Source organism: Hevea brasiliensis, chromosome 11 (assembly GCF_030052815.1).
Source record: "Hevea brasiliensis isolate MT/VB/25A 57/8 chromosome 11, ASM3005281v1, whole genome shotgun sequence".
Classification (NCBI taxonomy): Eukaryota; Viridiplantae; Streptophyta; class Magnoliopsida; order Malpighiales; family Euphorbiaceae; genus Hevea; species Hevea brasiliensis.
In genome coordinates, this window is record NC_079503.1 from 2,106,815 (window position 1) to 2,132,486 (window position 25,672).

The 25,672-nt window shown below is 34.7% G+C and overlaps 1 pseudogene; it reads right to left on the reverse strand.

Annotated features, from left to right (window-relative positions):
• Window positions 1–1,480: 1,480 nt before the first annotated feature.
• LOC110657950 (protein OVEREXPRESSOR OF CATIONIC PEROXIDASE 3-like) lies at window positions 1,481–24,330 on the reverse strand (annotated as a pseudogene).
• Between the last annotated feature and the right edge of the window lie 1,342 nt (window positions 24,331–25,672).

Sequence of the window (25,672 nt, forward strand, 5' to 3'; positions counted from 1 at the left end):
TAGGCGCACGCAGCCCTTCTCATGACAGTAACAATTATAGCGATTAACTTTCATCTAAATATTTTTAAATTTTAATTATTCAAATTTTATCTCATATAAAAATATTAATAATTATTTAAAAATATTTTTACTATATTTTTTAAAAAAAATAAAAATTTTAAATTTATGTTCATTAAAATGTTTCATGAAATTAAATTTTTTATTAAATAAAAAAGTGAATTATTTTTTAAAATTTAAATATATATTAAAATGCATATAGTAATCTTTTCTAATCTTTATTTTATTATATAAAAAAATAACTTATGATATTAAATATTAAACTTTATCTAAACATTTTTAAATTTTAACTACTAAAATATCATCTCATATAACAATATTAATAGTTATTTAAAATTATTTTTATTACATCATTTCATAAATTTAAAAATTTTAAATTTCTGCTCATCGTAATTTTTCTACAAATTAACTTTTTTAATTATTTTTTAATTAAATTAGAAGAGGAGTCAATTATTTTTAAAAAAAATTATATATATATATATATTATTTATAAAATTTAAGCATTTTATTTTTAAAAATATTTTTTATTATATTTTAAATATAAGAATTTTAATAATGATATTTCAAATATTGTCACATGATATATGTGTTTTTTTTTCTCTACTTTTTATTCTTTTATTGGTGTATGTTAACAGTAATAAAAAATTAATATATTGATCAATTTATTTATTAGCAGTTTAAATAAAATATAATTAATTAATAACTTTATTATTAACATTTTATAATACGATTATGAAAATATGAAATATAGAAAAACATATATTAAATTATATTATTAAAATAAAAAATAAATAATTTACATAATATGCAGATAAAATAACTAGTTAGCTTTGTTTTAAATCTGATTATTTACTATATGAATCTATTTCAAAAAATTTAGATCGAATTAAATAACAAAAAATACCCGACTTGTTACTATGTCCAATAATTAAAGCATAAATTAGGAACATACATGTAAAGATTTTGGTAGTAATTAATTAATCTAATTGGCAAAGTTTGTGTGAAGGTGTGTAAAAAGAGCAAGAACGTGTATGGTTGATACTTGAATTTTTAGCTTTGAGACAGAAATCTGGTTTTTGAAAAGAATCTTTTTTAAATACCATTGAAAAAAGTAGATTGAAAAAGCGTTTGATTTTTTTTTTAATTTTTATGATTAAAATATGTCAAATTTAATATAAAAATATGTTTTTGGCAAACAACTAGCAAGTTAAAACAGATAAAATTTGACTTAAACTATGCAGCAGTGACTTAATGAGAATCGATAAAAAAAAGAAATCTTTTGCGAGGCAAATTCGTCACTCGTTGCATTTTGCATTATTTGCATAAGCAAGGACAACATGAGTGACCAAACTTCTAATACTAATACAACATATTTAGTGACAAGCTTTGCTCATGTTTGCATCCAGAAATCAAAACGAATCATTTAAGTTTGAATGCTATACAAATTTTTACCAACAGTAATTCTCTGTTTTTTTTTTTTTTATACTCTTTCAAGGGTTTCCATGTGGACTTTTTTCAGTCTCTTCTGAGCTTCTTAACATGAACTGGAACTTCTTTCTCACTCTTAGATTTTACTTCCTCCTCAGGCATTGATTCTGCAGGAATGATTTCGATTCTTTTACTTTCTGGCAATGATGGTGTTGGTGCCGGTTCATCAGGTAAAGCAGCACTCAGCATAACAAGATTTGGAGAGTGTCACGGAGCAACTCAAGAACAACTGCCCTATCAAGACAAAGTTCAGCAGCAAGGCTTTTGATCTGAAGAAAATAAGAGAAACTTCAATTTAGAAGCCAGAACATTTAGCCGATGGAACTTAATTCAGTTAAATATTCACCCTCGCCACTGCATTTCCAAGTTCTGGAGCTCAAATTGCTATTTAAACCTACAAATGTGGAGTAAGATACACTAGTTTTGCGGCGTCCGTTTTTCAAAGCATAAGCCAGCCTTCATAGCTGCCAATTCTTAAGCTTTACAGGTCTTTCCTCCTCTTCTTCTTTATCAGCATTACCATCTTCAAAATCATCAACAGCTGAGCTAAGTATTTCAACGTCGTCATCATCAGTAACTCGTAACGCCTTCTCCAATGCACCTTGAAGTTTATCAAAGTCTGCTTCACTTATATCATCATCATCGTCAATGAATGATTCACCATTTGTAAAGGTCTTATTCCAGCATGGTGAAGAGTGCCTCAAAGGCATCTTCCTCCATATCATCTTCCTCCTGCTTTACATCCTCAAGATACGAACTTTTCTACAAGGAACGAGAAAGGGGGAATTTTTATTTCAATACAGCTACTCAAAATTCAGCAATTTCATTCACCTCTGATGAACTGAAGATTATGCAAATTCTTGAACAAACTTCAAGACTTACATAATCAAGATCAAAAGATTGAAACTTTGTAAGCAATTGTTAGTAGTGTACCCTAGAGCATATCATTTAATATGTATCTAGTACATATTTTATTAATAAAAGATAATTTCACTTTTCCATTTACATAATGTTTTTATGTGTAATAAAAAATGTTTATTGATATTTTGTTAGAAATTATATTATTAAGTTATTAAGAATATGAGTGACAGTATTTATAACACAAAGTATCATAAATTGATTCACAATCGAGGATACTTCACACAGGACATGACTTATCCAGAAAGATTATAATCATATTTGTTCCCAAGTTATTTATATGAGATGTAAATAAGATGAAATGATGAGTCTTATGCCATATAACAAACATGATAGGCACTTATGCATGATAAATAGGCCAAACCAATGACACTTATGATGAGCACATGGAGTTTACTCTTATTAATGCATTGTCATAAATCATATCAGTGCATATAATCTTTAAACCTGAGATAACACAATTATCTTGTATATAGGTGGTTTGAGTTTGATACTGCTTTCATACTTGTACTGTGTATGGGTATATAGACATGTGTTGGCTCATACTAGTTATATATGGAGGCAGGTGTTGATCAAGATGGAATATGTTACCCTAAGTAAATAGGGATAAAATCTTATGTTCATTTAATTGTTCTTGATGGTTCAAGTCCCTGGCCAGGACAGACAGATTTAATCAGAAAAGAGTTTCTGATGAGAAAATCTTTTTAATCAATAATTAGAATTAAAAGAGAACATAATATTCATAACAAATGGGGTTTGACATAAACCATGACTCCAGCTGGAATTGAGATTTTGCAACAGAGAGATTATAGTGCATAATAACATATGATTATAGGTTCATTTAAGGTATTCCTTATTACTGATTGGGTGGCCATGGCATGCTATGCTAGGTGTTAACCATGGTCTATGAGGTGCCTAAAATGATTTAGAGAAATCATTTATGGTAAGAAAAAGTTCTGATGATATTAAGAGTTGATGTCATATCTCATTGCCAATTAGTGATGAATCTAGTGAGTCACACACATACACAAGTAATCACCAAATTAAATGTAATTTAATTAATTAATTAAAGAGTTTAATTGATTAATTAAATAGATTTGGTTTGCAATTAGATTGCAAAATCACTAGCATGGCTTGAAACCAAATATAGATTATTGGATTTATAGTATAAGTTAAATTTATTTTTAAAGTGTTTAAATATGAATTTAATTATGAGAAATTAATTAATAGAGATTAATTAATTAATTTATATTTGATATAAATTGATTAGAATAGGATAAATAATTATTTTGGATTGAAAACTCAAAATTACAACATAAAGGTAATTTGATCATTTCACAGGGTGACATGTGGCACCACGAGATGGTGACACATTGCATCATATAAGCTTACCATTTATCTTCCTATCATGCAAGATGATTAAAGCCAAGATTAAGTCTAGCTTTGACACTTGGCTTAATGTGATTAGCTCAATTAAAATTAAGATGCAATCAAGTGATTACATGTGGCAAGGGTTTTAAGTAATAACCTAATTATATAATGTGATGTTATGAAAAAATAAAAAAATTAGCCACTCTCTTCTTGTTTTCTTCAAGGTACCGCCACCCTTATACTCTCCTCTTCTCTTCATCTTTTCTCATCAATTCAAAGAGAATTACCCAAATTCTCTTGAATTAAAATTACTATAAATTGTTTCTAGTATCCTATATACATCTACAACCTCTCTAAAGGCAAATCCCTAATTTCTAATTGGTTGGCAAGGCTTGAGAAGATATTCAAAGGGTTGCCATTGGTTATCTTGGTGTGGACAAGCTAGAGGGACAACATTTGGGCTCCTAGGTGCTTCACAAATATACCAATTACATCTACAGTGCATCAAAAGGTTAGTGCACATATGCTTATATTAATCTAGGGTTCTAATGAATTAATTTATCAATTCTAAAATCTTAAATGGAAAATATAGATCATAATACATATTAAAAGTGTTTTAATATGCAATTGAACATTGAAATCAATTAAGTACATAATGAATCTTGCATGATGCATGAAACCCTAGAAGAAAAATTTTTAAATTCAATATTCTAATATAATAATTTTCATACTTCCGCTCCTTTAATTGGTATCAGAGCTACTATATTTGTCATTTAGATTGTTTAATATATGATTTAATTGTGTAATTTGATCATAAGATGATTATTTCATTGCTGGTTAGACCAACAAAGGTGGCGGCTTGGTTATCACCATGATGGTGAGCATGGTTTGGCCATATTTGATGAGTCTAAGCATGCGCATGGTGTTTGGGTTTTGAATGTGCAATTGTTGTATGATCTAAGACACATCCTATGACTAATTAAAATGTTTAATTAGGAGTTTTAATCACACAATTAAATTTTGATTCAAATATGAATTTTTAAATTTAGTTGAATGAGATTCAAATCTGAATTTTTAAATTTGGTTAAATGAGATTCAAATCTGAATTTTTTAGTTGAATATGAGATATTCAATTTAATTTTAGTATGTATATTTTATTTAATTGTTAAATGGTAATATGCATAATGGATGATCATGGACAATAAAAGACCAATGTGATTAGATTTATTTCTTTTATTTTTCTTTGGGTTGTAAATTAATTAATTTATTTTGGTGGCATGTATTGTAAAGGTTGTAATATTTTTGGGTTGTAATTTCATTTATTTGAGGACTTTAAAGTCCATGTTCTTCTAAATTCGCCTTGGTATGCCAAGGATTACAATGTAATGGATTGCAAGAAGATCAAGGAGGTCAAGAGCATTGGCGGGACCAGTGGGAGGAATTCAAGATCAAGTGTTGATTATGTACTCCTTCAGCAACTCTTGTAAAATGAATATGTAACACCCCCGTTGTATAGCCTGGTATATTTCACTGTTCCGGTGACCGGTGTCGGTCCGGACAATTAATGGGATTAGGGCCACACTTAAGACAATTTGAGAAGCCATAAACACAAATAATTAGTAATGTTTAATTAGTTAACTATAAATAAGAAAAACAGAACATAAGAGGTTAAACGAGCCGAGAGTCACAGCGATGAGTGACCTCCTCGGGAATGATCACAAGTCATTCTAAACTCAAATTTCAACCGTAAAAGTGACGCTATGTCCTTAGGACCCTTATGAACACAAAGTGGAAAAGAGAAAACCACGAAAAAGAACTGTTAAGCAGTCAAATAATTAGGTCGTGAGCCTAAGAAATATTGGATTATTTGCAAACCGGGATGAACCTACGAGGGGCAATTTGGTCAATTGACCCCGAGTGACTCTGACCTAATCACAAATAAAATCGGAGAAAAGAAAATTTCGGAATCGAGAATAAAATTAAAGAACTAATAGAGAAATAAATAGAAAAAAAAAAAGAAAAGGAAAGAGGTTGGAAAAGTCAAAGTTGATGACATCACTAATGATGTCATAAACAAATTTATTAAATATTTATTAAATTTGATATTTATGGTCTTCCATAGCAAAATAAATAAAAGAAACAAAAGAAAAAAAAAATTAAATTCATCATCTTCAAAAGGAAAAACGTGACTCACTCTTCCCTCTCACTTATTTCATCTTCCACCATGGATAAGTTTAACCAAGCTTTTGAAACCCTAAATTAAACATGCTTTCCCTAAAATTCTCCACATGAATTTCATTATTGCATCTTGAAGAGTATAGAAGAAGCATAAGAAAGCAAGAAGAAGAAGAACAAAAAGTGAAGATTTAAGGTTCACCTAAGGTTAGTATGCTAAACTCTTCATTTATCCATTCAAATGCACATGTGATGGTTGAAAGTGAGCTTAGAACTTGATTTAAATGAAACAAATGTGGGGGAAGAATTAAACTGAAATTTTGGGCAGCTTGAGAGGAATATGATTTGCATGGATATGATACATTTGAATGAGTTTAGAAACCTTTCTTGGTTGAATGATTAGTATTAAAACCATTAAGTGTGATTAATTGCAACAAAGTAGTGAAATTGATGAGTTAGGGTTTTAAATGCTAGGGTTGTGAACCAAATTTTGGGAAAAATGCATAAATGGCATGTTGGACTTATTGTGAAGTGAAATAATGGTCAATTATGACCAAATAAGTTGTGTGGGAATTGTTGGAATAAAAATCAAATTCGTAGGTCAATGGTCATGATGCTGGCAGCATGACCAAACCCACTTTGAAGGACCAAAACTCAAATTTTACAAGTCCAATTGATATGCCACCAATTGGAGATGAAAATAGACATAAAAGAGCACAATTTTCATTAAGGAACCATGGCCAAAAACTGACCAAAACTTGGTGAAACAATTGACCAAAGTGGATTGATTGCAGGCTGCCATCAGATTAACTGACCAAATGAACAGTAACTGTTCATTTGGTCATAACTCGAGCTAGGTAGGTCAAATTGACTTGAAATTTTACCAGCAATTAGATATGATATAGACCTAAAACTTTTATGAAGAACACCAACCCAAATTAGGCCATTAACCCTTTCAAAATCATTGAGAAAAATTAAATTACTGTACTGAGATTCTGCAGAATTTTCATTGAGCAGCAATGTTTGGATGGCTATAACTCTCTCTAGAAAACTCGGATTTAGGCGATTCTTGAACCGATGGAAACCTAAGACATAGTACAACATTTCATATGAAGAAAGTGAGACCAAATTATGAACTTAACTTGGTCAAATTATTAACCAAAGTTGGACTAAAAATCTGCCAGCACTAAAATCTCAGTATGAACAGTACATGTGAACAGTAAATTTATTTTGGCCATAACTTGAGCTACAAAACTCCGATTGGGGTGATCCGAAAATGAGAATACACTTAAGACAATAAGGAACATTTTCTATGAAGGAAGTTTTGTCAAATTCCAACAGTAGATCGACCAATGGAACAGTACAACTTCGGAGAACCAAAACCGAAAATTGGTAATTTTGCCAAAATGACCTAAGCTTTAAACAAATGACCAAAACCAACAAGTTTGGTGACCAAAATGTGGTATGTGGGTGAAGTTGGAGTTCCCATACCCATTAAGCCTTAGAAAGTCAATAATTTGACTTGAATAGTGCAGTGAATAGTAACCCGAAACACAAAATTTCGAGAACGTCGAATTTAACACGTTAGAGCTAGGTAAATGTGAAGTTAAGATTATTTTGGATTTATTTTAAGTTTTAGTACTGAAACATTGGAAAATTTCGTGTTTCAGTGGAAAAGAATACCGGGACAGAACCCGAGGAGTCGAGTCAAGGCCAACAAAGCGACTGCTTGAGGTTTGTGCACAACATATACTTTTATAATCATCTTTTGCATAATGTTTTGAATAATGTGAAATATTGGATTATAGCATTTTTATGATGTTTGATTTAAATTGTGAAAGTTATTGTGTATATTTGAAATGACAATGTTTAGCAAATTGTTAAGATAAGTTTTGAAACCACAGTGTCATGACCATATATTTGAACACCTCACTAGCACGACTAGTGGGGGTAATTAGTTTCGAATTTTGATTCCTTCTCTGGAGAAGTGTTGAGGTGTGCCAGTAGAAGAGGATGTGAATGGATATCCATATATTTGAGCTAGCTAGCCTTGTGATATGATTTCTCTTTAGCCTCTGGCTATTGAGATTCATGTGATTTCTCTTTAGCCTCTGGCTATTGAGATTCTATTTGTTTCGAATGGCGTGATCTAACTGTGGGTTTTATGAAATGTGTTTTGATACTTTGAAATGAACTTGGTTTACATGTAAAATCTCACAATGCATGATTGTATTTAATTTTCATGTTTAGCCAAATTTTTGAATGAATGTGCTTTAAGTTTTACATAAAGATTATTTTAGTATATTGTGCACCACTGAGTCCTAGTACTCAGCGATAGCTTTTATTGCTATCGCAGATACAGAGACTAGAGGAGCAGCAGATCGAGTCACGAGGTGTGTGAAGTCATCACTTGAAGCCTTCTGTATAATTTATACCCTAATCAGAATACGTCTTTTGATGTATATATTGCACATAAATGTATGGACATGTAAAAATGGGTCTTGAGCAGCTTGTACACAAATTTGTATGAAGTTTGTAATAAAGTTTAGTTTGTGTTTCTTTTGATATAAATTTGTAAGGTTGTGTACAAATTGTTTTGTTTTTAATGAAATATGAATGATATTGATTGATGATTTTGAGAATTATTGAACTTGTGAATCTTGAGAAATTGATTGAGTTTGATTGTGAAATCAAGTAGTGGTTGAGAAAACTTTTAGAAGTGCTTTTACAGTATTCAAGAACGGTTTTCAAAATGCAGAGGAAACTCACAAAATTTTTATAAAATTTGCGGAAAACTAAAATGGCCAAAAATATTAATTAGTTTTAATTTCAACTAAATGTTTTAAACACTTATTAGAAATGCTCACCACTTATCAAAAATAGGAAAATTGTTTTAAAATCCCTTGTAGGGTACTTAATGAGTTATCGGTAGGTGAAGTGCGGTAGTTCATTATGTATTCTACGGGATCATGTGATGCCTTACAGAGGGGTAAGGTGTGACAAGTTTTAGTGGTATCAGAGCAAATTTTTGAAGTATGTTTTAACATATAAATTTGTGTCTTTCTTGTTAAGTACAACTGCTCAATGTCCATAATTGTTACATACAGTGCATTACATCATGAATATGAACTAATGGAGGGAAATCTCCATGTGTTACTTGTTCAGGAGATACCCTAACTTCAGATTGAAATGGAAGAAGGATCGCTCATTGAGCGAATTGCTGAAGCTGAGGCACAAGGGGAAGCCCCAGCTTTGCATAATGTTAGTGGGTCAGCAGCACCAGCCCCACAAATGCCGCAGCTTTCTCGACAGCCGCAGACAGCAGATGGTCGCGATGTTTCAACAAATGGTCAGGTATGTCTGCTCAAGCTCCACCCCAACCACCTGTGGCACAACCACTGCCTCCAGCCAGACAATATGATAAATTATTGAAGTATGGGGCTGCAGAATTTAAGGGTACTGTGGACCCTTTAGAGGCAGAGCAATGGCTTGAAAGAATGGACAGAGTGTTTAAGAAATTGCACTGCCCAGATGAGTTGAAGTTTGAATATTCTGTGTCGCTACTGCAAGGGGATGCATATGATTGGTGGAAGACCATCCCCCACAGCTTGGCAGAACCACCAGTGCTGACCTGGGATGACTTCATCAGAGAGTTTAGACAGAAATACATCCCAGATGCATATGTTGATCAGAAACTGCAAGAATTTTTGAGCTTAAAACAAGGAAATCGATCAGTGGCGGAGTATGAGAGGGAGTTCTCCCGCCTGAGTCACTATGCGGAGAGTCTCCTTACTACCAGTAAGGCAAGGTGCAAGAGATTTGAAACGGGTTTGAAGCCCAGCATACGGATGCAAGTTGTAGGATTTCGACACAGCAACTTCTCAGAGCTTATGTCTCAAGCACTTGAATTGGAGAGAGTTGAAGCAGAAGCAAACCCAGTGAAGGAAAAAGTCGAGAAATTAGAAAAAGACAAGGGGGAAAAATCAGTTGAGCAGAGTTCTGGTGCTACCTCCGGAAAGAAAAAGAAGTTTAGTGGACCCAGCAGGGGTCGAGGTGGCAGATTTGGCAGAGGCAGATTTTCTGGTCAGAGACCCCCTAGGTCTAGTCAGCAGTCAAGCAGGGGTTCACATTCTGCCCGCCCCTGTGAGACTTGTGGCAAGATTCATGGGGGGGAATGCTATTGGGCCACTGGAGCCTGTTTTAATCAGGAGGCAAAGGCCATATGGCTAAAGATTGTACTAGTGCTCCGAGATATGGTCCAGCTCCTACTACTGCCGAGGCATCTATTCAGAGTCCTGCTCCTAGAGGTTCACAGTCTGTTGGCAGAGGAAGAGGCAGAGGTAGAGGCACTGCTTGCAACAGTGGCACGCTTGGTCACCGCACAAGGAAGTGCGCTACCAGAGTCTACACGATGAGACAGCGAGAAGAGGCTGAGACTTCTGATGTGGTAGCTGGTACATTCTCTATCTCTGATCAAGAAGTATTTGTATTGTTTGATCCGGATTCAACCCATTCATATGTTAGTGCTAGCATAGTCAGTTCACTTGCTGTTCCATGTGTGCAAATGGATTTTGAAGTGCTAGTAACTAGTCCGTTAGGACAAGAAGTCCGGGTCAACAGAATTTATAGAGATTGTCCTTTGGTGATCCAAGGACATGTTTTCCTGTCAGACTTGATTGAAATGCCCTTCAGAGAGTATGATATTATCTTGGGCATGGATTGGTTAGCCAGGCATCACGCTTTGATTGACTGTAGACTGAAGACAGTCACTTTTGGTCTCCCTTTATACGGTGATGTGGTAATACACGGGGAGAGGCATTTACTGCCATCAAACATCATTTCGGCTGCACTAGCCAGAAGAATGATTAGAAAGGGGTGTGAAGCATATTTGGCACATGTGATAGACACCCAAGTGTGGAGTCCAAAGATCAAGGACATCCCTATCAGATGTGACTTTCCGGATGTATTTCCTGATGAACTACCAGGATTACCTCCAGAAAGAGAAGTGCAATTTGAGATTAATGTTATGCCTGGTGTGGACCCAATCTCCATAACGCCATATAGAATGGCACCTGCAGAATTGAAAGAATTGAAAGTGCAGTTGCAAGAATTTCTTGACAATGGATTTATCCTCCCTAGTTTGTCACATTTGGTATCTACAGTGTTTTTTTTAAAGAATTATGTTGGCACTCTCCGCTTGTGTATTGATTATCGACAGTTGAATAAGGTGACAATAAAGAATAGATATCCATTACCCCGCATTGATGACTTGTTTGATCAGTTGAGGGGTGCAGCTGTGTTCTCCAAAATTGACCTGAGATCAGGTTATTATCAGCTGAAGGTATAAGAGCAGAGTATTTCTAAATCGCTTTAGAACCCGCTATGGCCATTATGAGTTTTTGGTTATGCCATTCGGTTAACTAATGCTCCTACGCTTATGGATCTGATGAACACTATCTTCGCACCATACCTCGACCAGGTTGTTGTGGTATTCATTGATGATATATTGGTCTATTCGAGGAATGCGTAAGAGCATGATAGACATCCATGATTGTACTGCAGATTTTGAGGGAGAAATGACTATATGCCAAATTGTCGAAATGTGAATTTTGGTGAAGGAGATATCTTTCTTGGGGCATGTAGTATCGTAAGAGGGCATCAAGGTAGATCCAAGTAAGATTGAAGTCGCCTTAATTGGAGGCCACCTAAATGTCACGTAAATTCGTAGTTTTCTGGTTTAGCCGATACTACCGTAGATTTGTGAAGGGATTCTCCATGTTGGCATCTCCATTGACCAAGCCGCTTAGAAAAGATGTAAAATTTCAAAGGATGGATAAATGCCAGCAGAGTTTTGATGAATTGAAGAGATGTTTGACTCAAGCTCTAGTCCTAACTTTACCCACACCGGGTAAAGAATATACAGTTTACAGTGATGCTTCTCACAACGGGTTAGGTTGTGTGTTGATGCAAGATCGAAATGTCATTGCCTATGCATCACGCCAGCTGAAACCGCATGAGAGGAATTATCCAACACATGATTTGGAGCTTGCAGCCATTGTGTTTGCTCTTAAGATCTGGAGACATTATTTATATGGGGAAAAGTGTTACATCTACACAGATCATAAGAGTTTGAAGTATTTGGGCACCCAAAAAGAGCTAAATTTGAGACAGAGGAGATGGTTAGAGTTGATAAAAGACTACGATTGTCTGATAGACTATCAGCCAGGGAAAGCTAATGTGGTGGCTGACGCCTTAAGTCGTAAGACTATGGCAAATCTACAAGTTACTCCTTTGTCTTTAGTACATGAGTTGAGATCATTACATGCCGCTTAGAGATTAATGATGATGGGCAACAAAGCAATTGCATGGCATGTACAGCCGTGTTGGTTGATCGACTAGAATGGTCGCTCGTAATGATCGAAGTATCGTGTCGATGGAAGAAGTCCAAGCAGGCAAGAAACCGTAATTCTCAATCGAGATGATGGTCTCATCGCTACACCAGGCGTAATGTGTGTTCCTAATGATGTTGATTTGAGGCGATCATTTTGAAGGAAGCACATGAGTCTCCTTTTGCCATGCACCCTGGTGGAACAAAAATGTATAGAGGGCTAAAGGAGCATTACTGGTGGATGGGTATGAAAAGGGATGTGGCAGAATTTGTATCCAAATGCCTAACTTGTCAGCAAGTAAAGGCAGAGCATCAAGTACCACTGGTTGTTACATCCACTACCGATGCAGTGGAAATGGGAGAGAATAACGATGGATTTTGTGATGGGACTTCCGAGGACACAGAAGAGTCATGATGCAGTTTGGGTCATTGTTGACAGATTGACTAAATCTGCCCATTTTCGCCAATGGATGGATTACAGTTTAGAAAGATTGGCCAAGTTATACATCGATGAGATTGTGAGACTGCATGGAGTGCCAGTATCTATTGTGTCAGACAGAGATCCTAGGTTCACTTCTAGATTCTGGGGTAGTCTTCAGAGAGCCCTAGGAACTAGATTGAACTTTAGTACTGCATTCCACCCACAGACAGATGGCCAGTCTGAGAGGGTAATTCAAATTTTGGAGGACATGCTACGAGCTTGTGTGATTGAGTTTGAGGGTAGTTGGGATACACACTTGCCTTTGATTGAGTTTGCTTATAACAACAGCTACCAATCAAGCATTGGGATGCCTCCATATGAAGCTTTGTATGGCAGGAAATGTAGAACCCCGTTGTGTTGGAATGACGTGGGTGAAAGAAAAGTGATTGGACCCGAAATTGTTCAACAAACTGAAGAGAAAATCAGGGTGATTCGAGATCGACTTAAGACTGCATCAGACCGTCAGAAGTCCTACATTGATCTGAAGAGAAGGGATATTGAGTATGCAGTGGGTGAGAAAGTTTTCCTCAAAGTTTCTCCTTGGAAGAGAATTATGAGATTCGAGAAAGGAAGCGAGTCCTCGTTTTATCGGGCCATATGAGGTTCTAGAAAGAGTGGGTCCTTTGGCATATCGGTTGGCACTACCTCCAGAGTTGGAGAAGATACATAATGTCTTCCATGTGTCCATGTTGAGGAGGTACCGATCAGACCCATCTCATGTACTACCAGTAAAAGAAATAGAAGTGAATCCAGACCTCACATATGAAGAAGAACCCATAAAGATTCTGGCTTATGAGGTGAAGCAGCTACGGAATAAGCGGATACCGTTGGTAAAAGTGCTGTGGAACCATCATTCGGGCCAAGAAGCTACTTGGGAACGAGAGGAGGACATGAGGAGACAACACCCACAGCTGTTCAGAGATTGATACCAGGTAAAAATTTCGAGACGAAATTTATTTAAGGGGGGGAGAATTGTAACACCCCCGTTGTATAGCCTGGTATATTTCACTGTTCCGGTGACCGGTGTCGGTCCGGACAATTAATGGGATTAGGGCCACACTTAAGACAATTTGAGAAGCCATAAACACAAATAATTAGTAATGTTTAATTAGTTAACTATAAATAAGAAAAAACAGAACATAAGAGGTTAAGCAGTAGAGTCACAATGATGAGTGACCTCCTGAATGACTGCGAAGTCATTCTAAACTCAAATTCGAACCGTAAAGTGACGCTGCGGTCCTTAGGACCCTTATGAACACAGTGGAAAAGAGAAAACCACGAAAAAGAACTGTTAAGCCAGTCAAATAATTAGGTCAGGGAGCCGGAAGAAATATTGGATTATTTGCAAACCGGGATGAACCAGCGAGGGGCAATTTGGTCAATTGACCCCGAGAGCTGACTCCTGACCTAACTGTCAAATAAAATCGGAGAAAAGAAAATTTCAGAATCGAGAATAAAATTAAAGAACTAATAGAGAAATAAATAGAAAAAAAAAAAAGAAAAGGAAAGAGGTTGGAAAAGTCAAAGTTGATGACATTACTAATGATGTCATAAACAAATTTATTAAATATTTATTAAATTTGATATTTATGGTCTTCCATAGCAAAATAAATAAAAGAAACAAAAGAAAAAAAAAATTAAATTCATCATCTTCAAAAGGAAAAACGTGACTCACTCTTCCCTCTCACTTATTTCATCTTCCACCATGGATAAGTTTAACCAAGCTTTTGAAACCCTAAATTAAACATGCTTTCCCTAAAATTCTCCACATGAATTTCATTATTGCATCTTGAAGAGTATAGAAGAAGCATAAGAAAGCAAGAAGAAGAAGAACAAAAAGTGAAGATTTAAGGTTCACCTAAGGTTAGTATGCTAAACTCTTCATTTATCCATTCAAATGCACATGTGATGGTTGAAAGTGAGCTTAGAACTTGATTTAAATGAAACAAATGTGGGGGAAGAATTAAACTGAAATTTTGGGCAGCTTGAGAGGAATATGATTTGCATGGATATGATACATTTGAATGAGTTTAGAAACCTTTCTTGGTTGAATGATTAGTATTAAAACCATTAAGTGTGATTAATTGCAACAAAGTAGTGAAATTGATGAGTTAGGGTTTTAAATGCTAGGGTTGTGAACCAAATTTTGGGAAAAATGCATAAATGGCATGTTGGACTTATTGTGAAGTGAAATAATGGTCAATTATGACCAAATAAGTTGTGTGGGAATTGTTGGAATAAAAATCAAATTCGTAGGTCAATGGTCATGCTGCTGGCAGCATGACCAAACCCACTTTGAAGGACCAAAACTCAAATTTTACAAGTCCAATTGATATGCCACCAATTGGAGATGAAAATAGACATAAAAGAGCACAATTTTCATTAAGGAACCATGGCCAAAAACTGACCAAAACTTGGTGAAACAATTGACCAAAGTGGATTGATTGCAGGCTGCCACTGCACTAAACTGACCAAATGAACAGTAACTGTTCATTTGGTCATAACTCGAGCTAGGTAGGTCAAATTGACCTAAAATTTTACCAGCTATTAGATATGATATAGACCTAAAACTTTTATGAAGAACACCAACCCAAATTAGGCCATTAACCCTTTCAAAATCATTGAGAAAAATTAAATTACTGTACTGAGATTCTGCAGAATTTTCATTGAGCAGCAATGTTTGGATGGCTATAACTCTCTCTAGAAAACTCGGATTTAGGCGATTCTTGAACCGATGGAAACCTAAGACATAGTACAACATTTCATATGAAGAAAGTGAGACCAAATTATGAACTTAACTTGGTCAAATTATTAACCAAAGTTGGACCAAAAATCTGCCAGCACTAAAATCTCAGTATGAACAGTACATGTGAACAGTAAATTTATTTTGGCCATAACTTGAGCTACAAAACTCCGATTGGGGTGATCCGAAAATGAGAATACACTTAAGACAATAAGGAACATTTTCTATGAAGGAAGTTTTGTCAAATTCCAACAGTAGATCGACCAATGGAACAGTACAACCGGAGAACCAAAACCGAAAATTGGTAATTTTGCCAAAATGACCTAAGCTTTAAACAAATGACCAAAACCAACAAGTTTGGTGACCAAAATGTGGTATGTGGGTGAAGTTGGAGTTCCCATACCCATTAAGCCTTAGAAAGTCAATAATTTGACTTGAATAGTGCGATGAATAGTAACCCGAAACACAAAATTTCGAGAACGTCGAATTTAACACGTTAGAGCTAGGTAAATGTGAAGTTAAGATTATTTTGGATTTATTTTAAGTTTTAATACTGAAACATTGGAAAATTTCGTGTTTCAGTGGAAAGAATCTGGGACAGAACCGAGGAGTCGAGTCAAGGCCAACAGCGACTTCGTTTGAGGTTTGTGCACAACATATACTTTTATAATCATCTTTTGCATAATGTTTTGAATAATGTGAAATATTGGATTATAGCATTTTTATGATGTTTGATTTAAATTGTGAAAGTTATTGTGTATATTTGAAATGACAATGTTTAGCAAATTGTTAAGATAAGTTTTGAAACCACAGTGTCATGACCATATATTTGAACACCTCACTAGCACGACTAGTGGGGGTAATTAGTTTCGAATTTTGATTCCTTCTCTGGAGAAGTGTTGAGGTGTGCCGAGAGAAGAGGATGTGAATGGATATCCATATATTTGAGCTAGCTAGCCTTGTGATATGATTTCTCTTTAGCCTCGGCTATTGAGATTCATGTGATTTCTCTTTAGCCTCTGGCTATTGAGATTCTATTTGTTTCGAATGGCGTGATCTAAATGTGGGTTTTATGAAATGTGTTTTGATACTTTGAAATGAACTTGGTTTACATGTAAAATCTCACAATGCATGATTGTATTTAATTTTCATGTTTAGCCAAATTTTTGAATGAATGTGCTTTAAGTTTTACATAAAGATTATTTTAGTATATTGTGCACCATCAGTCCTAGTACTCAATGATAGCTTTATTGCTATCGCAGAATCTGAGAACTAGAGGAGCAGATGAGTCTTTGAGGTGTGTGAAGTCATCAGCTTGAAGCCTTCGGGTATAATTTATACCCTAACTGTAAATACTTCTTTTGATGTATATATTGCACATAAATGTATGGACATGTAAAAATGGGTCTTGAGCAGCTTGTACACAAATTTGTATGAAGTTTGTAATAAAGTTTAGTTTGTGTTTCTTTTGATATAAATTTGTAAGGTTGTGTACAAATTGTTTTGTTTTTAATGAAATATGAATGATATTGATTGACAGTATTTTGAGAATTATTGAACTTGTGAATCTTGAGAAATTGATTGAGTTTGATTGTGAAACTGAAGTAGTGGTTGAGAAAAACTTTTAGAAGTGCTTTTTACAGGTATTCGAAGAACGGTTTTCTCAAAATACAGAGGAAACTCTGTCAAAATTTTTATAAAATTTGCGGAAAACTAAAATGGCCAAAAATATTAATTAGTTTTAATTTCAACTAAATGTTTTAAACACTTATTAGAAATGCTCATCACTTATCAAAAATAGGAAAATTGTTTTAAAATCCCTTGTAGGGTACTTAATGAGTTATCAGTAGGTGAAGTGCGGTAGTTCATTAGGTATTCTACGGGATCATGTGATGCCTTACAGAGGGGTAAGGTGTGACAGAATAAATGAAATGCACTTATAAATACCCTGATTCAATTCTTGGTGGCTCAGAATTGAATCCCTTAGAAAGTCAATGATCAAACCATATTTATATATTAATAAATGAATGCATGAGATGTATGAGAATGTATGCAAGTATATGATATATGCATACTAATTGGATAATGTACAAAGTGAGACCATAATAGTAATTAGGCCATCCACAAAATCTTCAAAACAAATGATTAAGTTGGAAATTGTATAATTAAAGGTAATTATATCATGTGCCCTCAATTGAGGCAATTGTTTTAAGAAATTTTAAATACTTGCATATGATGCAATTAATTTAAGAGATTTTCTTAAGAATAATTGTTAAGCATGAGATGTTGTAAATATATAAATGGTTTGGTGATCAATAATGGATGTGTCTGAGGACATTAAAATTATTTGCATGTTTACTGGCTCAATGGGATCAACTTAACTAATACAAGATAAGTCAATAATGGATGTGCCTGAGATTTTGAGTATTAGGGGCTAGGTAAATGATTGAACCTCACATGAGATGTGATGGGCAAGGAGTTGCTCACTTACAGTTTATTGTAATTCCAATAATGGATGTGCCTGAGGACGATCAATAAGACTATAAGAATTCAATCACCCACTAGAAATCCATCCAACTAGGATTTTCGTTTTCTACTTTGGAAGTGTAAGATTCGCTAAGTTAGTGGGAGGACTAATTTGATTAAAAAACCATAATCATTTTGGTTAAATACATGATGCATTTACTAATTAATCTGGTTATTTCCTGCAGTTAATTTTCTGATAATAATGAGCACACCACAACCACCATCATCTAATATCCTTGCGAGCATGCTTGATCACAATAGATTGATAGGACCTAATCTTTCTGATTGGCTAAGAAATTTGAAACTTGTTCTAAACCTTGAACACATAGGATATGTTCTAGACTCACAGGTTCCTGGTCCCTTACCTCTAGAGGCCACTCAAGAGGAACATGAAACTTTGGACAAGTGGAATGAGTATGATATGAGAGCCAAGTGTTACATGCTTGCTTCTATGAGTAATGAGTTACAGAAGTAACATGAGAACATGCAATATGCAAGTAAGATCATCCTTCACCTACAAGAGTTATATGGTGAATATAGCAGGAATGCCAGGTATGAGATATTTAGGCAGCTATTTCGCATGAGGAAGTATGAGGGACAAAATGTTGGGGGTCATGTTCACAAGATTATTCGGCTTATTGAGCAGCTGGAACATCTTGACTTTAACATGGATTTCCAACTGCAGATGAATTTGATCTTTCAGTCCCTTCGTGAGTCATTTGGGAATTTTGTGATAATTTTCCATATGACTAAGCAGAAATACACCTTGGCTGGTCTACTTAACATGCTGGTTATTGCCCAAAAGAATATGTTGGGTAATAAAAGAAAAGAGATAGCTTTGATTGCATCTTCTTCTGTTGAAAAGTCCAACAAAAATAAGGGCAATAAGAAAAAGAAACCTCAAATTCCTGGTCCTTCCAAGAAGATAGCTAAACAGAAAGGGAAGACCAAAGCTGATGAAGGCAAAGGAAAGTGTTTCCATTGCCAGAAGAATGGGCACCAGAAAAGGAACTGCCCAGAGTACAGCAATCTAAAAGAATGCAATGCCATGATAAAAATCAACTCAAGTTCAAAATATATTTGGCACTTAAAATTAGGTCACGTTGCAAAAAAAAGGATTGCAAAACTGAAGAAAATGACAATTTTATCCTCATTGGGTTCTGAACCTACTCCAACTTGTGAATCCTACCTTCAGGGCAAAATGACTAGATCACCCTTTGTTGGATAAGGACTAAGAGCTAAAAATATTTTGGAGCTAATACATAGTGATGTATGTAGTCCATTTAAAGAAATGGCTAGAGGTAGTTTTCATTACTTCATTACCTTTACTGATGATAAATCAAAGTTTGGGTATTTGTATTTAATGAAATACAAACATGAATCCTTTAAAAAGTTCAAAGAATTTAATTCTGAAATAGAAAATCAAACAGGAAAAAGTAATTAAAACTCTTCGATCAGATCGTGGAGGTGAATACTTAAGTACTGAATTTGATGAATACTTGAAAGAACATGGCATTGTTTCCCAACTGACTCCTCCAGGAACGCCACAGTTGAATGATGTATCTGAAATGAGAAATCGTACCCTATTAGATATGGTACGTAGTATGATAAGCTATACTGATATGTCAATCTCCTTTTGGGGATTTGCATTAGAATCAGCTTTGCATATTCTAAATAGAATTCCATCAAAATCAGTATCTTCCACACCTTATGAGATATGGCATAGAAGAAAACCAAGTCTTAAGCATGTTAAGATTTTGGGTTGTCCAGCTTATATAAAAAAGCTAAACACTAATACATTGGAAATTATATCAGAAAAAGGTCGATTTGTTGGATATCCAAAAGAGAGTTTTGAATATTATTTTATTTGCCTACATCACAAAAGGTTGTATTAAGTAGAGATGCCACATTTCTTGAACAACAGTTTATTCAAGAAGGAGGCAAAGGAAGGTAAATAGAGTTAGAATTGGAGAATTCTGACCAACCAACAGATCAGATGGATATAGATCCATTTAGTCAACCTACACCTGTTGATGAAACATCTATTGTAATTCCTCGCAGATCAACCAAGATATCTCACCCATCAGTGAGATATAGTTTTCTTTATGAAGAAGAACAATAGTTGTTTACTCATGAAGAAGTAGATCATGGAGATGATCCACTTACCTATGAAAAAGCTATATCAGATATAGACTCTTCAAAATGGATTGATGCTATGAAATCCGAGATTGATTCCATGTATAAGAATCAAGTTTGGGATTTTGTTGACCTACCTGAAGGTATTGTACCTATAGGGAACAAATGGGTTTTCAAGAAGAAAATTGATTCTGATGGAAAGGTAGAGACCTATAAAGCAAGGCTAGTAACGAAAGGGTTTCGCCAAAGGCAAGGAATTGACTATGAGAAGACTTTCTCGCCTGTTGCCATGCCTAAATCAATTGGGATTCTATTAGCAATAGCTGCATACTATGATTATGAAATATGGCATATGGATGTCAAAATAGCTTTCTTCAATGGATACATTGAAGAAAATATTTTCATGGAACAACCTAGGGGCTTTGAATCCCAATATGGTTCTAGGGTATGCAAGCTAAAGCGATCTATTTATGGGTTGAAACAAGCTTCGAGAAGTTAAAATATCTGGTTTAATGAAGACATTAAGTCATTTGGTTTTATCAAAAATGAGGATAAGCCATGTGTATATAAGAAAGTTAGTAATAGTGCTATCACTTTCCTTGTCTTATATGTGGATGATATTCTGTTGATAGGTAATGACATAGATATGTTGACAACTGTCAAGGTATGGTTGTCAAATACATTCTCCATGAAAGACCTAGGGGAGGCAACCTAAATTCTTGGGATTTGCATCTATAGAGATAGAGCGAAAAGAATAATTGGTTTATTCCAAAGTCTATACTTGGAAAATGTGTTAAAGAGGTTTAACATGCTTAATTCCAAGAGATGATTATTACCAGTGAAACATGGTATCCACATTTCTAAAGAGATGTCTCCAAAGACACCTGAAGAAAGAGATAAAATGGCCAGGATTTCATATGCTTCTGCTATTGAAAGTTTGATGTATGCAATGATGTGTACTAGACCGGATATCGCACATGCTGTTAGTTTGACTAGCAGGTTTCAATCCAATCCAGGTTTGGAACACTGGATAGCTGTCAAGAATATCCTTAAGTACTTGAGAAGAACTAAGGATTTATTCTTGATTTATGGAGGTGGTGACTTGCAATTGGATGGTTATACTGATTCTAATTTCCAATCAGATATCGATGGTAGAAAGTCTACCTCTGGGTATGTGTTCATTTGTAATGGAGGTGCAGTTAGTTGGAAGAGTTCACGACTGCTGATTCCACTACAGAGGCCGAGTATATTGCTGCATCAGATGCTGCAAAAGAGGTTGTTTGGATATAAGGAAGCCCAGTCTCACCAGAAATCTAAACATATAGAAAGACACTACCACATTATCAGAGAGATAGTTGGGCAAGGTGATGTAGCCATGCAGAAAATAGCATCAGCTGAAAATCTAGCTGATTCATTCACTAAGGCTATGTCACAAGCTCAGTTAGACCGACATCTTGAGAAGATGGGTCTGAGATACTGTAATGAATGGCTCTAGTGCTAGTGGGAGATTATTAGTAGTATGCCCTACAGCACATCATTTAGTATGTATCTAGTACATATTTTATTAATAAAAGGCAATTTCACTTTTCCGTTTACATAATATATTATTAGTAGTATGCCCTACAGCATATCATTTAGTATGTATCTAGTACATATTTTATTAATAAAAGGCAATTTCACTTTTCCGTTTACATAATATATTTATGTGTAATAGAAAAAGTCCATTGATATTTTGTTAGAAATTTTATTCTTAAGTTGTTAAGAATATGAGTGACAGTATTTCTAGCACAAAGTATCATAAATTGGTTTACAATCGAGGATACTTCACACAGAACATGACTTATCCAGAAAGATAATAATCATGTTTGTTCCCAAGTTATTTATATGAGATGTAAATAAGATGAAATTGTGAGTCTCATGCCATATAACAAACATGATAGACACTTATGCATGATAAGTAGGCCGAACTAGTGACACTTATGACAAGCACGTGGAGTTTACTATTGTCAATGCATTGTCATAAATCATATCAGTGCATATAATCTTTTGACCTGAGACAACACAGTTATCTTGTATATAGGTGGTTTGAGTTTGATACTGCTTTCATACTTGTACTGTGTATGGGTGTATGGGCATGTGTTGGCTCCTACTAGTTATATATGGAGGTAGGTATTAATCAAGATGGAATCTGTTACCCTAAGTAAATAGGAATAAAATCCTATGTTCATTTAATTGTTTTTGATGTTTCAAATTCCTAGCCAGGACAGACAGATTTAATAAGAAAATAGTTTGACTAGAAAATCTTTTTAATCAAGAATTAGAATTAAAAGAGAACATAATATTCATAGCAAATGGGGTTTGACATAAACCATGACTCCAGCTGGAATTGAGATTTTGTAACAGAGAGATTCTAGTGCATGGTAACATATGATTATAGGTTTATTTAAGGTATTCCTTATTACTGATTGGGTGGCCATGGCATGCTATGCTAGGTGTTAACCATGGTCTATGAGGTGCCTAAAATGATTTAGAGAAATCATTTATGGTAAGAAAAAGTTCTGATGATATTAAGAGTTGATGTTATATCTCATTGCCAATTAGTGATGAGCATAGTGAGTCACACACATACACAAGTAATCACCAAATTAAATGTGATTTAATTAATTAATTAATTAAAGAGTTTAATTGATTAATTAAATAGGTTTGGTTTGCAATTAGATTGCAAAGTCCCTAGCATAGCTTGAAACCAAATATAGGTTATTGGATGTATAGCATAAGTTAAATTTATATTTAAAGTGTTTAAATATGAATTTAATTATGAGAAATTAATTAATTAATTTATATTTGATATAAATTGATTAGAAGAGGTGAAATAATTATTTTGGGTTGAGAACTCAAAATTACAACACAAGGATAATTTGGTTATTTCACAGGGTGACATGTGGCACCATGAGATGGTGACACATGGCACCATATAAGCTTGTCATTTGTCTTCCTATCATGCAAGATGATCAAAGTCAATATTAAGTCTAGCTTTGACACTTGGCTTAATGTGATTAGGTCAATTAAAATTAAGTACAATCAAGTGATGACATGTGGCAAGGGTTTTAAGTGATGACCTAATTATATAATGTGATGTTATGAGAAAATAAAAAAATCAGCCACTCTTTTCTTATTTTCTTCAAGGTGCCGCCACCCTTATGCTCTCCTCTCCTCTTCACCTTTTCTCATCAATTCAAAGAGAATTGCTCAAATTCTCTTGAATTAAAATTACTAGAAATTGTTTCTAGTGTCCTATATACATCTACAACCACTCTAAAGCCAAATCCCTAATTTCTAATTAGTTGGCAAGGCTTGAGAAGCTGTTCAAAGGGCTGCCATTGGTGATCTTGGTGTGAACAAGCTAGAGGGACAACATTTGGGATCCTAGGTGCTTCACGAAAGTACCAATTACATCTACAGTGCATTAAAAGGTTAGTGCACATATTCTTGTATCAATCTAGGGTTCTAATGAATTAATTTATTAATTCTAAAATTTTAAATGGCAAATATAGATCCTAATACATATTAAAAGTGTTTTAATATGCAATTGAATATTGAAATCAATTAGGTACATAATGAATCTTGCATGATGCATGAGACCCTAAAAGAAAAATTTTTGAATTCAATATTTTAATATGTAATTGAACATTGAAATCAATTAAGTACATAATGAATCTTGCATGATGCATGAGACCCTAAAAGAAAAATTCTTGAATTCAATATTCTAATCTAATAATTTTCATGGTTCCGCTACTTTAGCAATAGCAAGTGTCATTATCAGTAGCGAAGCAGTAGACTCCAAATTAGGTTAATTTAATTCCAATCCCTAATTTCCTTTGATGAAGAAGAAGCGAGAGCAGAGTTTTGATGTCGAGGGCGAGAGAAAGCAAGGATAGAGGTAGCAAGAGGATGATGTGGCTGAACAAGACTGGACAGCCTGGGAGGTCCCACGAAGAATTGCTCAATACTCAACAGGAAATATCTCCAGTCTTCATCTCCTCCCATGAAACGCACCCTTTTATCTCAAGTGGTCCTCCGAAAAGGGGCTAAGTTCTTAACAAGCGTTAATAATTAATTATCCTATGGGGATTAATGATTAACCATTAATCATGAACATCAATGGACTAAAATGAGTTTCTGAAGCATAGTGTGGAACCCTAAATCAGATTGAGTTGTAAGCCTAGTTATTATTAATCTTGATATTTGAATTGTAGCGTTTCATTCCACATGTTTGCTTTTCTTTGTAGACATCTTCTAATATGTCCTCCATATGCATTCTTTTTGCTTTTTAGAATAGCTGTAATGGAATTAAACCATCAACATCTTTATTTATCTATGGCTGTTTGATTTCAAGATATGCAATGGTGAAGGAAGTTTTGAACCCAAAGTCTTCAAATTAACTATTTTTACTCATCCTTCTACAGGGTTCAATGCAGGTCTTGCATGTGTTCAACACCAACTCATTTCACATCTTCCCACTTGGTTGTAAGTGAGATCTTTCCTGTTTCTGCAGTGAAAGTTCTTCTCTACCCTGGAGCTATTCAGTCTTATTAGGAACATGACTGTTCCGAGGGGAAATTTGTGCTTGTCTTTTATTTTTTCCCTGTGTGTTTGGGATTAAAGGAAATTCTGTTCTATTTTGATCCTTGCTTAGTTTATCGAACTTATTTTAGCATGACCTTAATGGGCTCTTATGTGCCTCCGAGCTATGTTGGCCCTTGCCAGTTTCCTGTTTTGATTTCGTCAGTCAGCAATTCACATCTATCTTGATGGTCCTTGTTCCAGGTTCTTGCCGGAAGCTATGGCTGGAGCACTTGTGGGCGTATTAAAACCTGGGAGGATGAGCATGTTTGGGACACTTTTGGTTATCTGGGGCCCTGTCAAGGAAAGGAAGGGATCCTAAGAAAGCCAATAAATACAGATCCTGCTGAAGATATCCATGTCGATTCAACAATGTTGCTGATCTGTGCTAAGTATTGCTCGTTAGAGCAAAGGGTATATTTTGTTCAAATTTTAAAAGCCATGGAAGTGAGAAGATTTTCTGCAGAGGTCTATGGTAAACCTCTTGGATTGCTTTACACTTATAAAAGAAAGGAAAAGAAGTTTGCATGATTGTTATCCGGATGCCATAGAATTTAGTAGTATGTAAGGCTTGACCTGTGGTTACTCGAAATTCAGCTTCCCTTCTTATTTCTTAAGAACCTTAATAATTATGACCCAGACAACATTACCTTGCCTTTTGGAAATGATCAAAGACTATTCAAGGATCAGGGACCATCCATCATTAGGCTTACTTATGATTTCTCCAAAAACATATGGGACTTCGAGGAAATCGACAATGAATTTG